General features: G+C 44.5%; 1 protein-coding gene across 1 annotated transcript in view; it reads right to left on the reverse strand.

Annotated features, from left to right (window-relative positions):
• Positions 1-8,084: 8,084 nt before the first annotated feature.
• Positions 8,085-14,646, reverse strand: part of KIF5C (kinesin family member 5C) — a 167,541-nt gene continuing 160,979 nt past the window's right edge. The window contains exon 26 of the mRNA XM_067741992.1: positions 8,085-11,946. The gene's annotated coding sequence lies outside the window, so the exon portion shown is untranslated. The remainder of the gene's footprint in view (positions 11,947-14,646) is intronic.

Below are 14,646 nucleotides of genomic sequence, written 5' to 3' on the forward strand. Positions count from 1 at the left end.
CCAAGTGAAGCCCTCACCCCACCTGAACCAAGGGAAAGAAATGTTTCTCTCTCCACAACGCAGCTTCACACAAGGAGCACTTAGCAAACAAAACAGGCTTCTTTCAAGAAGAAAATAAAATGCGCAGCTACCTCTGGGTTAGCCCTTTAAATCCCAAAGGAGCCTGGACCGTTCTTGCCAGGACTACGGATACCTCCCTCCAGTACCCACGCCCCTCAGCCCGGCCCATCCCCCTCCACATACCCCACCGTATCTAGCTCTACTATTTGAACAGCTGAGGCTATTCAGCTAACACTTTCAAGTGACATCCTACAAAAATGTAGATGTTTTGTTCCACTTCCTAAAGCTACAGGCTAATTAGACCCTGAAACAGAGGACTTCGGTCTGATGCCATTTCACTGTGTGAGGCCCACAGTGGGAAACACTTCTTTCTAGGCAGATCATGGCAAGTACTGAGTCTGAAGCGAGAACAGCCCAGGCAGCAGCTGCAGCAAGAGTGGTTGTTTCAGGGATGCCCAAAAATGTCAACCCAAGAATTATCAGGCAAAATCCAGGATATTCCCTTTTTGACTGGTGAGATTCTCTCCGTGCTTACCAAGGGCAGCCAAGGATGCATGTGTGTCTTTGGGGTTTTGGTGTTCACCGCTCACAAAGTCCTGATGCAGCAGAACGTTGAAATAACCTTCCCAAAGTGAGTTGAGCAAACCTCTCCCAAGGCAAGCAGGAAAAATTCCCAAGGTGCCATGCTGTAGCAGTACCATTTCCCTGAGAAGAAGAGTATAAAAAGATGCAGATGGCCCCCTCAGCCCTGTGCTTGACCCTGAGGATGGGCAGCAAATCAGCTTTTCCGTATTTATCCCTCAGTATTATCTTTTACCCTCACGAGGACTGTGGATCAGTGTGAATTTGCTTGGCTGTCTAAAACACATCAGCCAGGGATGGGCTTGCCCTCTTTGGCTTGTTTTCAGAGCACAGAAGTATGGACTACAAATGCATGGGTCTGCTTACAAAGTTGTTGGCTACAAAAATGCCCAAAGGCCTTTGTTGCTATATTTGTAAATCCAGGAAGAAGCTCTTGGTTATTCCAAATTTACTCTTACTTTCGAAGGCAACACAAACATATTTATCATCTTTTTAATTTGCTAAGTCAATGAGGAACTGAAATACCCGTGTGGAGAAAATTCTGTGTGTAAAATCAGAGTTCTAGTATCGTGAACACACCAAGCAAAATCTGCCTCAGGACTTTGGCACTTACTGTTCCTTCTGCTTGGAACTCTCTCCAGATCTTTGCAAGCCTGCCTCCTTCAATCATTCACAGAGGCCTTCCCTGACCACCCAAGCCATGTAGTATCACAGCAGCCTGTTCTGTTTTCTTCATAGCACTTAAAGGTACTGCATCATTTTAGAAAGTGTTGGTCACTGGTTTATAATCTGCGTCTAAGAAAATGAAGACTTTATCTTGTTTACCACCTCTCCCCAGCTCAAAAATCAAAGCTGAGTACAAAGCAGGTGCTCAAATCTTTGTGGGAATCTTGATGAATGCTCACATTTTTGCAGCAGGCTCTGAGTGCAACACATGGAGATGTCAGCTGCTCCTGTACATTGCTTAGGCCTGGGAATAAGCTCTGGTCTAGGAGTAAAGCAGGATCTCAGCTCGGTCTCTCTATGCTCCTCAGCAGCTGTGTGACCCTGGGAGAGTTTAGCTTCCTGGTTAAGATCGTGGGCTCTGTGGACTTCCCTGGCAGTCGAGTGGTTAAGACTCCATGCTCCCAACGCAGGGGACACGGGTTCGATCCCTGGTCGGGTAACTAAGATCCCAAATGCCTCACAGCGTGGCCAAAAAAATGAAAATAAAAATGAAGAAAAACCCGAAAAGAACATGGCTCTGGAGCAGCTCCACCACTTCCTAGCTCTGTGATGTTGGACAACTCACTTCACCTGTCCACACCTCACCACATCTGCCTCTGGGGAGAATAAGAGCAGCACCTCATCCATCGCTGGTGAAGAGATTCCATAATGCACATGCAGGACAGGCTATCACCGTGAGCCAGGCATGGTGCCAAGTGCTTCACACAGGTTAGGTAACTCGTGCGAGGCACTCAGGTAACCCAGGGAAGAGTGGGAGCTACTGGAACTCTGGTCCAGAAGCTGCTGAAGTTCACTCTTTTTTTCTTTCTTTTTTTTTTTTTTTTGCGGTACACGGGCCTCTCACTGTTGTGGCCTCTCCCGTTGCGGAGCACAGGCTCCGGACACGCAGGCTCAGCGGCCATGGCTCACGGGCCCAGCCTCTCCGCGGCATGTGGGATCTTCCCGGACCGGGGCACGAACCCGTGTCCTCTGCATCGGCAGATGGACCCTCAACCACTGCGCTACCAGGGAAGCACTGCTGAAGTCCACTCTTGATCACCAGGGTCCTCGTACATAGTACAAACACAACAAATGACTGTGCCAAAACATTTCCACACAACTGACCTCAAGCCAGGCTTGACCTCATGTCAAAGAGGCGTCTGCTGCCATCAGAGTGGTTGTGACTAGCTTCGTCTTTGCGGGCCAGCGGTTGGTGCAGCAGAGTGAACCCTGAGTAGAGTGAGGTGCTTTGGGCTCGGGCTCTCCAAGTGTGAGGTGAGGGGAGTCATGTAACCTCTCTGGGTAGAGCCAAATGTGTCCCAACGTCCTTCATAGGCTTCTCTTCCACTCTATTAGTGGTGGATCTGTATTTCTTCCAAGAACAGCCCAACTTTTTGGCCCAATATAGTGAAGTGTAATCCACTTTAAAAGGCACTAACAACAAGGTCCTAATGTATAGCACGGGGCAACTATATTCAGTATCCTGTGATAAACCATAATGGAAAGGAATATAAAAAAAGAATGTATATATGTGTATAACTGAGTCACTTTGCTGTACAGCAGAGATGGGCACTACACTGGAAATCAACTATACTTCAATTTTTTAAAAAGGCACTTCATTTACAACAGCTCACAGGGAAAATTGGGAATGGCAGAAACTTTTTTTTTTTACATAAATTTATTTATTTATTTATTTTTGGCTGCGTTGGGTCTTTGTTGCTGCGCACAGGCTTTCTCTAGTTGTGACGAGCAGGGGCTGCTCTTTCATTGCGGTGCGCAGGCTTCTCGTTGCAGTGGCTTCTCTCGTTGAGGAGCATGGGCTGTAGGCACATGGGCTTCAGTAGTCGTGGCACACAGCCTCAGTAGTTGTGGCTCACAGGGTTAGGTGCTCCGCAGCATGTGGGATCTTCGCGGACCAGGGCTCAAACCCGTGTCCCCTGCATTGGCATGCAGAGGACTGAAATAGAAAGGAATCGGAGCTCTAGAGCCCAAACAAACCACGTGACCTCGGACAAGTTACTTGAACTCTGGGGATTTTGGTTTTCTCCTGGGTGTAAGGTCTGCAAGGAGGTGGGTATAAAGCAGAGGCCTTGGCCACAGCCCTCTCCTGTTTATAAGCAGCAGGCCACACACAGAGAGCAGACCTGGCCTGCACTGTGCAGTCAGTTCCTGCCTATAGTGCACGTGGTGGCAGGAGGGGAGCTTTCGGATCCCAGGCACTTTCTAGCAGAGGGAGCAGACAGCTTGTTTCCAGATGCTGAGTGTGCTTTTGTGTTCCGGCTTGGCTAAATGACTCCTTGAGCATCCCTGAGCTCACTTTGGGGAACTTGTTAAGCTCCTACAAAGATGCTGCTGGGCTGTAGGCTCTCAGCAGTAGCTGTAATTATTGGGAATCTGAATAGACTTGATTCATGACTAGCGTCAGGGCATTGAGTGGGGAGCATTTGCGGGAGCCCTCAGTATGAACAGCCACCAGGCACAGAGGTGGAAACTAGCCCTAAACACTGCTCACTGCAGTTCTCAGGAGGGAGAGCATTTTCTCTCCCCATGAAACAGCCTAAGAGCAGACTTTCCCCCAAAGAAGAGGGTGGAGCAGTGGGAAGAGGGAGGACCCTAAATGGAGAGGTCCAGTGAAATTCCATTTCACTGGTAGAATTAGATGACTCCTGGGGTCTCCTCACAGCCTTCTCTCTTACTCTAAGTATCTGTGATGCTAAGTGAAGGTATAGCTGGGGTCCAAGGCAAAAACACCTGCTCCTGGGAAGTATTTGATAATAACTATTAAAAACAAGGCAACAGGGCTTCCCTGGTGGCGAAGTGGTTGAGAGTCCGCCTGCCGATGCAGGGGACACGGGTTCGTGCCCCGGTCCGGGGAGATCCCACATGCCGCGGAGCGGCTGGGCCCGTGAGCCATGGCCGCTGTGCCTGCGCGTCCGGAGCCTGTGCTCCGCAACGGGAGAGGCCACAACAGTGAGAGGCCCGCGTACCGCAAAAAACAAAAACCAAAAAAAACAAGGCAACAGGCCCCAAATGGAGTCACTTATGCTAAGCCCCATGTCACCAAACCAAGACGAGACTGAATTACAGGTTCGGCTCTCCCAGAAATGGAATCTTAAACCAGGCAATAGGAAATCGCCTGATAGGCGCTGGTTAGGTCATCTGCCTTACAGACCCCTGACATTCCCTAAACGAAACTGACCTTGCGATAACCAACCTGCTTTTTGCCTCTTTGTTCCTGCCTATACAAGTCTTTCATTTTGTACAGCTCCTCGGAGCTTCTTTCTAGCTGCTAGATTGGATGCTGCCCAATTCATGAATCACTGAATAAAGCCAAATAAAATCTTTAAGATTTAGTCCGTTGAATTTCATTTTTCAACCTAACAATCCCTTACATTTGAGTAGCACTTTTATAAGATGCTTGCACACAATTTCTCATCTGATCCTAACAGCAAACCAAAGAGTGGAGGACAGTGGGCTACAAATCTCCGTAATTCAGGTATGGAGATGAGGTCATTGAGATGCTACACAGTCAAACAACTTGACCACATCCCACAGGTGGTCCATGGGAAGTAAGAAGAGTCAGATCCAGGTCCCAAGTCCATCATTCTTTCCATTTAGGATGACTGAGTAGCATCACTGCTTGATGGCCAGTGCTCCAGGGGTATCTTGCCGCTGTGTACATGTCCCAGAAGGGGGCATTGCAGGGCAGCAAGGACGCCTGGGCTGCTGGTTGGGGTCTGGCTTGCAGGCAGCCAGGTTGCCACTAGCTGAAGGAATTAGCATCCCATGACCTAGACACACCTACTACCAGCCTGTCCCTCCCAACCCTGCAGTAGCCCATCAGAAGCATCCTCAGACAGGTGAAGCACAGGTAATGGGAGTCTGCAGTAAAGTGGGGGGCTCAGGGCGAACCCCACTTGTGCTGTTCCTGCCCCTTTCTGTAGTTGGACGTGCACATGCATGTGTGGTATGATTGGCATGTTTACTTTTTCTAAAACTTAAAGCACTAAAGTGAGATCCTATTAATCATTATGACAGAGCTGGAGGTTAGGTACGGGGCAGCTATTATCAGCACAGCTCCCTGAGAGTCTTCTCCGAGGCCTCACACAGATCTGGGTGGGATAAGGGAACCCACCCAGTGCCCCCTCAGACTCTCCCTTAGAGCCGGCTCAGCTGGGACAAGAAAACCCTGCTTTATTTTTAGCTTGAGAAACTGAGGAATATAGGTTATACATTTTAAAATGCAAGCAGAGAAAATTAGTGTCCTAAAGAGAAAAAAACGTCAACATGGATAAGTGAAATTCTTACTACACACAGTTTGAAACCCGTGACACAAGTGACTGCTGCACTTTCTAAGTGTCCACTATGTACGAAAAAGATTCTAAGCACTGCGCTCCTGCAGGCAGCCTTCCTCCAGAAGCCCTGCAGTTGTATGTTGTCAGGCCCCCCCGCTGTGAGGCATCTCTTATTATTTCGATGATTCTTCCCTAGATGCTTTTGATTGCTTAAAGTAATTCAAAAAACAAGGTCTCGGATTCCTATGAAAGGAGAAAACACAGAAAAGTTGCAAAGGAAGAACACTTTGTATGAATTCTTTACAAAAGGATTTTTGAGGCTGCTTGCTGGTTATCACTACACACACACACACACACACACACACGCAGCACTGTTCTGAGCAGCAGTGTTACTAGCTGTGGAGAGCACACACCTTAGGACCAGTCTTCCCGGGTTTCAATCTTGGCTTCTCCTCCCAGCTGTGAGACCTTGGGCAAGTTAACTAACCTCTCTGTGCCCGTTTACTCCCTGCTAAAGTGGAGATAATGGTGCCTACCTCATGGAGTTATTAGGAGGATTAGATGGACTAATACATGTAAAGCACGTAATACAGTGTCTGGCACACCGCCAGGATAGTCTCTCACCTTAATGCACTGCCTACTGCAGCTTTCCAAGCGTTACGAGGTTCTGGTGCTGGTACACGTCATCGGGAGCAAGTTTGCCAATTTCTCTCATTTTGGGTATACATTCTGAAGGAGTAAAGTATCTTTTCAGGTGAATTTTTTGAAAAGCTACCGTAGGAGAATGATTTGCAGTCTGGTCACGTGGAGGAGCGAGGGTCTGAAGGGTCCCAGAGAGAGGGGCTCCAAACAGAACCTCCTTCAGCGCTGGGGAAGCAAAGCAGGTGGAGGAGTCCAGCCTTTGCATCCATGGTGCATCACAAGTGGAAAGATCCCCAGGGATTACCTGCAAGTCTTTTATTCTGAGCCCAGCTAACCACACAGAAATCGGTGTTTTCTCTGCAGATTGGCTGAAGAACCACCAAACGCCAAAGGGAAAGTAAAAATCCCATGGCTCAGGATGCATTTGTCAAGTGAGCCCACATATTTTCATCTGATGTGTCACCCGAGAGATCCCTCCCACTCCTGTTCAATTTATCATGTACATGAGACAAATCACAAGATATAACCTGTCACAAATGCTAGAATTAAACCTGCAAATACACACATCACCGGTAATTGCCTCGGCAGATTATAGCTTCCATTCCACATTCTACCACAGTTGCTCTAGCTCTGTAGTACTTCCAAGGCGTAGCCCGAGCACCGTTCAGAGCTCAATAGAACAGGAAACCTCGGGAAAGGCTCACAGGAACCCGGGGAACAGTGGGTGCTAGTGCAGACCTACTGCACTGCAGAGCTGCTTCTCCTGGAACCTACAGGGTCACTTCTCAGTGATACTGAAATGTGCTTTGTCATCAGGTCCTTTCAAAAGACTGCTTTCCCGTCTTAAATAAACAGGCTTCAGCCTAAATATTCACCCACGATGTTTGAAGTTTTACTACCTAAGTCACCTTTAACAATCTGATATTTGGTAACTGCCTCTTCCAAGTTCTTTGGAGAATAACAAATTTGAGGAGATGGATAAGACATCATAAAAGCACATGATTTGCAGTGTCCTCAACTCCACTTATAAAATCTTTATTCGGCATCCATCTTTCCACTTTTAATTGATGCCGGCAGTCTCCTGTCTGGCTCCCATGCAACATTAACCAAACCAAGAACCAGAATGAGGGTGTTTTACATACACAAGGCCGTGCGTGGCCACAGGATTTCAGTGACCTGAGGCAGGGAAGTCTCCTTGCTAAGAGAGCAGATAAAAGTAATCCCGTGTCCCGCCATCTGTTATTCTCCAACGGCTTCACACTCTGGCATCCTCTCACAAGATCTCAGACCTGTACGTTAATAGCAATAATCAGTAAGTTAAACAGGAATACAAACACCCCAACACTTCTCAAAAGATGCCAATAACCTTTCAATATACGCAGAGGTCCAAGGCATTAGTTGGAGAAGGCCAATGAGCTAAAACATATTATTAGAATAAGTGCCTTTCTTGGACAAGAAGAAATTCAGAAATTCAGCTAATACACTGGTCTATTGCACCTTAACTCGATCCTACTTTTTAAAAAGTTAAGACACTTATTGACATAGGCGGCTGTCTTTTCAGTGCTGAAGGAACAAATGTCAGGTTTTCTTGGGTCCTCAATGAAGGAAAAATTTAAATACAGATATTCGAGCAAAGTAAAAGACAGAAAGGTCACGGTTGACCTTGCTCAGGCTTTGAATTCAAGCAGCTGCTCACTGAAATGAACTCCTTCAAGGCCAGAAAAAGGCCCGTCCTCACAATGGCATTGAGGCCTTCAAGGAGAGTGCCTTTAACATGACTCTAAGAAAAAACAGACCAGCCAAAGTTTAATTCAATTTTATTTTCCACTTTTAGTATTTTTCAAATTATACAACATGCAGTCCGCCAGAATATCCATACATCTTCATTTCAGAACCTAGAAGATCACCAAAATTTTCCACGGGCCAGGGAAGGGTTACTCCAGATCTTCTGTTACATGTACTATATTACAGCATCGTTACTTGATATAAACGGCCCTTCTCCCCCTCACACCACCAAAACAAGTTAGTCCACAATTTTGTTTTAATGAAAGCTACTGTACAGATACACAAAGCCCAGAGAACATACATCTGCAGTACACACGACATACTTTACAAACTAGACATGTATAATTCTACAGAGTGCCCTATCCCCCTTATATCTGCACATGGTGAAAAGTATTTTAAACTGATGGACAATTAGTAAATGTGTAAGCAGACTTCACGGAGCGGTACTGCCTTCGGCTGTTCCCTGACCCTTATTCAATACTTTCTAAAAAGTCTATAAACTGTTATTGTTCAATGAAGGCATTTTAGAGTGGGATGGTTCCTTTAGCTTGCTCACAATATGCGGGTGAGACAATCTATAAGTGAAATCCTCCGGGTCCCCCGCCTCCTGCCCCCTGCCAACAAACAACTTCCCTAATGTGTCATAAAGCCAGAGTCTAAATGTTTTCCACCTTGCTTAAAAAATACACTTCAAAGAGGGGAGTGTTAAGAATTTTTATTTGCTTTCGGTTATTCCTCTAGGAAAGGAGAGGTAATAATCCCCCCATGCGTCCTGCTGATGGCTTAGTCTGGCTTTGGATAGGAATATCACGCCCTCATGTGAAGGTAGGGCTTCCAAAAACTCTCTAGGTGCTACATTCTAGACAGACGTTTTTATTTCTTCACTTATCCCAGTATTTCTACGAATTCTAATTTTCTTAATCATATGAAACTATTTCCTTTAAAAGTCTTAATCCACACTTATTTTTCTCCCTACTACCTGCCATTCCACATGGCAAACTGTAAAACGTTGGAAGAGATGATGCATTTAAACAGAATTCTCCAGTTATTGACCAAAACACACTTGGCGTTAATATATTTTAGCCTCTGACCATACATGTTGATATAGCAAACAGCATTCCTCTAATTTAACAAGCCACCATCCTGCAGGGAGACATTATTTTTAGAAATCATCTGGTTATTCCCTTTTAGCATCAAAGAGTAAACTTTCAAGAAGTAGCACGAAATATAAAATGATTCAGAGAGGAGAAACACACACACAAGCACACACACACTAGCAAAAAGCAGCATACAACCGGAAGTATAATCATAGGCTCAGCCATTCACAAGTGTGGTTTTTACGCCTGGAGTACAAATGTAAAGGAACAATAGCCTAAAAAAGTGAAAACTGCATAAATGTGGCTTTTAACAAAAGAGGCCTACAGAATATGTGGTCCTGATATTACCTCATTAGACAAAGTAATATTAGAGATCCATTTGAATATACCGTATAATCCATTCCCACGATCTGCCTACCTTTCAGTCACAGTGTAGGAAAATTAGTTTAGAGGTCCTATAAAGACTGAAGCTAGGTGAACTGACTGGCTGATCAGCAGCTAGCAGAATTATCTTTAAGAGACATCAAAGCCAACTTTCTCTGTGAATAAAAGGAAACTGAATTTTGTGAGTCCCTTATAGAGATCAAGAAATATGGAACTACAAGCGAATGTTTCTTTTTGAAACATGAAAGGGCCAAACACTTCTTTAGAATTAGAAAAGGGGTGCCCAGGGAAAACTTACTTCGGAAAAAATCTAAAATAATCTGTTAACAAGAGAGCCTGAAGGAAAGAATGCCTAACCTTTGTTCAATTTCCAACTATGGAGTTATTACACAGTTGCATAACAGACAGCAGTGGTATGACAATTTATTATTTGGCGATCCTCTCAAAGGCCGGTTTTAACTTCTAATATAAGAGGCAAACATCTCAACAGCAAGGTTATCATCTATGGCATATGTTATTACCTGATAAGGTTTGCAAAGCCTGCCCTACAAGGATCCTTCTGTCAGACGGCAAATAGCATTGGAGCAGTTATGTTGGGCGAGCATTAGCAACAATGTAAAAAAAATCAGACAGAATTTTTAAAACGTAAATGAATGCAAAATTGTCATTTTTACTAAATAAATACGTCAGTAGAATTCGTCCTCTTCTCTCTACTTACTAGCTGCCCCCCCCCCAAAAAAACCCACACATAAACAAAGTGCAACATTTAACAAATAAATTAAGTCAAAGCAGCTTTGCTTGGTTAGGGAAATTTTATACAAGAAAAGTCTAGAAGTCAATTCAGTCTTTAGTGCTTTATCCACAGACACACAAACGCACAGACACACACAGACAGACACACACACACACACACACACACACTTGAACTATCTTTCACCCACCAGCAATGAGAAAGCGCAACGTCTCTTCTGGCAAAATTTCATTCCAGTGGTGACAGCAGCAGGGACAGTACCAGCTCACTCATCCTGGGCTGACACAACCATAGGATGGGTGCTTTCACTGAGACTGGTTTGGTTATCACTGACTTAACCCTCAAACTTATCAAAACAAGTAGTTAACCCTCAAATTTATCAAAACAAGTAGCAGCACACAAGACTAACTTAATTGAATCCTTGTCAGTTTCCCTGAAACTTTACTACTTGGAATCCGATCATTTTAATATGCACAACTGGAAATAAGAGTTGATTCAGCTCTAGATTCATGTATTTGAATAAAACAGTAGCCGAATGTAAAAAATCCGTCCACACCGATTTCTTCTAATTCTGCCTAAGAGGAAACCTATCTATTTGATGCCAAGGAGAGAACTCAACTAAGTGGTGGGCAAGGATGGGTTAATGTAACACATTATTCATGGCAACTTATTCACAGGCACAAAGATATGTCAATTGCTTTCCCCCTAGGGCTTCCTTTTTCAACTGCTGGAATGATCCTGGATTTCGTCAGCAATACCCCCACCAGGCTCAAGATGGTTCCGTAGAGGAAGAGGCCATCCCTGATGCAAGCTCCAGTAGGATGAGGGAAGAGGAAGCAAGGAGGGGGGCAGCCGCATTTCCACTCATCCAACTTTGCAGCATTTTCAACACTTCTGAAGGAATGATGTTCTACCTGGGCTGGCCGAGACTAGTCACTGCAGGTTCAATAGCAAGCAGCTCAGAGGTGAATGCTATCACTTTTCGCATTTACACAGATGTGTCTGAGTGAACAATTTCTACATTGCTACTGTCAGATTGTTTTTCTGCCTCGAAGAAATTTGCTTTGCATTTTAACGGATGCCATACTAAAAGGTGTATTTTACAGATCCAAAGATGCGACCAGGATATTCAAAATGCGTCTTTGGGGTGATTTGTATTGGAAAAGCGTCCAGAATGAAAATTTTGCGCCCTATAGCAGCACTTTTGTGTTCCCTAAAAATATAAAGTAATGTGTTTATTTTACAGGAAACCAGACAGTTGCGGCGGCGAAGCAGAAGCTGCTGCCTCCACGGCACTTGGTTGTTCCCTTCCAGGGAATGGTATTTGCTGGGACGTGGCTGCAGAGAAGGAGTCTCCAAGGACCACCCAGGGACCACCCAATGCCCCGAGCCCGGGGCCACAGCAACAGATCCCAGGAGTAAGTGGATCTTCTGTAATCGCCCCCTTCAGATTTCTTGGGAAGAGAAAAGTCCAAGCACACATCTGTACACAGAAACTCTACACAGCTCAAATATCTGAAACTGGTGTACTGCAGATGGCTGGGGTGAGCAAGTGTAAAAGAAAATGGAAATTGTGTAGGAGGGAAAAAAAGTAAAGGAATTGGTGATTAATGTAGTCCTTGACATGCTACGTGGAGAGTCGTATCTGTTGAAAGAGAACCAAAGAGAGAACACAGGGGTTAGAGAACACAATGGAAATTCACTCCTCAGGAAGAAAAACAAAAAAAACTTTTAATTTTAGATATTTAGACCAGAGCTGTCCCCATAGAAATACCATGTGAGCCACACATCTAATTTTCAATGTTCAAGTGGCCACACTAAGCAGTGAAAAGCAACGGGTAAGATTAACTTTAATAATACATTTTATTTAACCCAATATACTCAATATTATCATTTCAACATGTAATCAAGTAGTAGGGATTGAGATATTTTCCATTACAATATTGCTACTAAGATCGTTCACAGTCTTTTTTCCCCCAGTGTTTGCCATCTGGTGTGTATTCTGCAGTTCCCACACATCTCAGTGTGGACTTGGCCACACTTCAAGTGCTCAGTGGTCACATGTGGCTAGTGGCTAGCCTACTGGACAGTACAGCCTCCTATTTACTGCTTTTGCTCTAAGTATTTAGCCCTGACAACTGTCTCTTCCCAAAGCCATGCCTATTGAAACTATAGATGTTTGGAGAAACATAACACATTTTCTCATTCCTCCAGGGAACCCAAACATCCTTTCTCACTTGCCAGCACTTTAAGATACCCAGGCAGGTCAGACACACCCCCTCAGCCAGGCTCTCTCAAGAAGGAGGCTCCCAGTCCTGAAAGGTGTGTTTCACCTCCCCAGTGTGATGACGTTACTCAGCAGGGCACCCCCTATGATTTCACTCCACGTCCCACCAGATGTTCACCTGATCACCGTCAAGTCTCCAGGATGAAAGGCGACTAGTCCCGACTCAGAGGCCAGCCCTTTATCAGCCTTTGGACCAACTCTAATGAACTCAACTTTCAGGAAGAAACGGAAAGGCTCAACTTCCTCACATCAGCTGGAAGCCCTGGGGTCTGTCTGTGATCCTGCCTGTGGGTCATGTGCAGAGCTCATGGTGCTTCTGGGGTGGGGAGTGGGTGACAAGAGAGCTAGGTGGAGGCTCATCCTTGAGAAACACATGGGGACTGCTGGCACAGGAAATGTGACAGACACGAAGAAAAACCCACCTGCTCTTCTGATTTTAAAAAGAACTCCATACAGATATATAACGGAATACTACTCAGCCACAAACAAGAATGAAATTTTGCCACTTGCAACAACATGGATGGACTTGGAGGGCATTACGCTAAGTGAGACAATTCAGGCAGAGAAAGACAGATACTGTATGCTACCACTTATATGTGGAATCTAAAAAGATAAAACAAACTAGTGAATATAACAAAAAAGAAACACACTCATGGATATAGAGAACAAACTAGTGGTTATCAACGGCAGGGGAGGGAAGGGGAGAGGGGCAAGACAGGGGTAGGGGAATAAGAGGTACAAACTACTATGTATAAAGTAAATAAGCTACAAGGATATATTGCACAGCACAGGGAATACAGCCAATATTTTATAAGAACAATAAATGGAGTATAATCTAGAAAATTTTTAAATAACTATGTTGTACACCTGAAACTAATGTCATATTGTAAATCAACTACACCTCAATAAAGAAAAGAACTCCAACTCAACACCTCATGCTGTTTTTGCCCCTAGAAGGCTTACATCCAAATTTAGTGCTTGACTGTGGTTCCTGCTACAGTGCTCCCCGAGCCCACCCCCTGGACTCAGGTTCCTCCTACAGTGCTCTCTCCCTCTCTAATTTTTTTTTGGCTTCACTCTCCTGATTTATGTGTTATAATACTGTAAACAATCTCACATATTTTTGTATAAATAAGCAGGATATAAATTATAATAGAAAAATTTCAGAGTGTGGAAAGGGATTTTAAAAGTAGATAAAAGCAAAGTGGGTGAGGGGAAAAAAAAGGAATAAAGAACAAAAATTGAGTAGAAAAAAAAAAGAACACATTCCTTTTTAGAATACTACCTCTTCATGCAGCTCAATATCAAAGAAACAAACAACCCAATCCAAAAATGGGCAGAAGACCTAAACAGACCTTTCTCCAAAGAAGATATACAGATTGCCAACAAACACATGAAAGGATGCTCAACATCACTAATCATTAGAGAAATGCAAATCAAAACTACAATGAGGCATCACCTCACACCAGTCAGAATGGCCTCATCAGAAAGTCTACAAACAGTAAATGCTGGCGATGGTGTGGAGAAAAGGGAACCCTCTTGCACTGTTGGTGGGAATGTAAATTGATACAGCCACTATGGAGAACAGTATGGAGGTTCCTTAAAAAACTACAAATAGAACTACCATACGACCCAGCAATCCCACTACTGGGCATATACCCTGAGAAAACCAGAATTCAAAAAGAGGCATGTACCAAAATGTTCATTGCAGCTCTATTTACAATAGCCAGGACATGGAAGCAACCTAAGTGTCCATCGATAGATGAATGGATAAAGAAGATGTGACACATGTATACAATGGAATATTAGTCAGCCATAAAAAGAAACAAAATTGAGTTATTTGTAGTGAGGTGGATGGACCTAGAGTCTGTCATACAGAGTGAAGTAAGTCAGAAAGAGAAAAACAAATACCGTATGCTAACACATATATATGAAATCTAAGAAAAAAAATGGTTATGAAGAACCTAGGGGTAAGACGGGAATAAAGACACAGACCTACTAGAGAATGGACCTGAGGATATGGGGAGGGGGAAGGGTAAGCTGGGACAAAGTGAGAGA

Source organism: Pseudorca crassidens, chromosome 6 (genome assembly GCF_039906515.1).
Source record: "Pseudorca crassidens isolate mPseCra1 chromosome 6, mPseCra1.hap1, whole genome shotgun sequence".
Taxonomy (NCBI): domain Eukaryota; kingdom Metazoa; phylum Chordata; class Mammalia; order Artiodactyla; family Delphinidae; genus Pseudorca; species Pseudorca crassidens.